Source organism: Pristiophorus japonicus, unplaced genomic scaffold (genome assembly GCF_044704955.1).
Source record: "Pristiophorus japonicus isolate sPriJap1 unplaced genomic scaffold, sPriJap1.hap1 HAP1_SCAFFOLD_1736, whole genome shotgun sequence".
Taxonomy (NCBI): domain Eukaryota; kingdom Metazoa; phylum Chordata; class Chondrichthyes; family Pristiophoridae; genus Pristiophorus; species Pristiophorus japonicus.
In genome coordinates this window covers 34743-35019 of record NW_027251420.1, presented here as the reverse complement: position 1 = coordinate 35019, position 277 = coordinate 34743, and the positions used below count along the sequence as shown (strand labels likewise).

Genomic DNA, 277 nt, shown 5'->3' with positions numbered 1-277 from the left:
GGGAGAGCTGGTTGGCGGTGACATGGAAGTGTCTGCAGTGTGCAGAACCAGACTGCTTCCACACATCCACAATGAATGTCCCTCCATTTATTTGGGAAAAGTACAACTGAGAGTGGACAAGTTCCATCCCGGTCGGAGCAATCTGAAGCTTTAACTGACTGACACCCTGGTTTGGGTTGCCTTGCACCTTCTATCTCCATCAGTCTCTGTGGCGCAATAGGTTAGCGCGTTCGGCTATTAACCGTAAAGGTTGTTGGTTCGAGCCCCACCAGGGACG

General features: G+C 51.6%; 1 non-coding gene across 1 annotated transcript; it reads left to right on the top strand.

Moving 5' to 3' along the window:
- The first annotated feature begins 202 nt into the window (after positions 1–202).
- On the top strand, positions 203–277 carry trnan-auu (transfer RNA asparagine (anticodon AUU)). The gene has a single exon. It is a non-coding gene; the product is annotated as a tRNA-Asn (tRNA).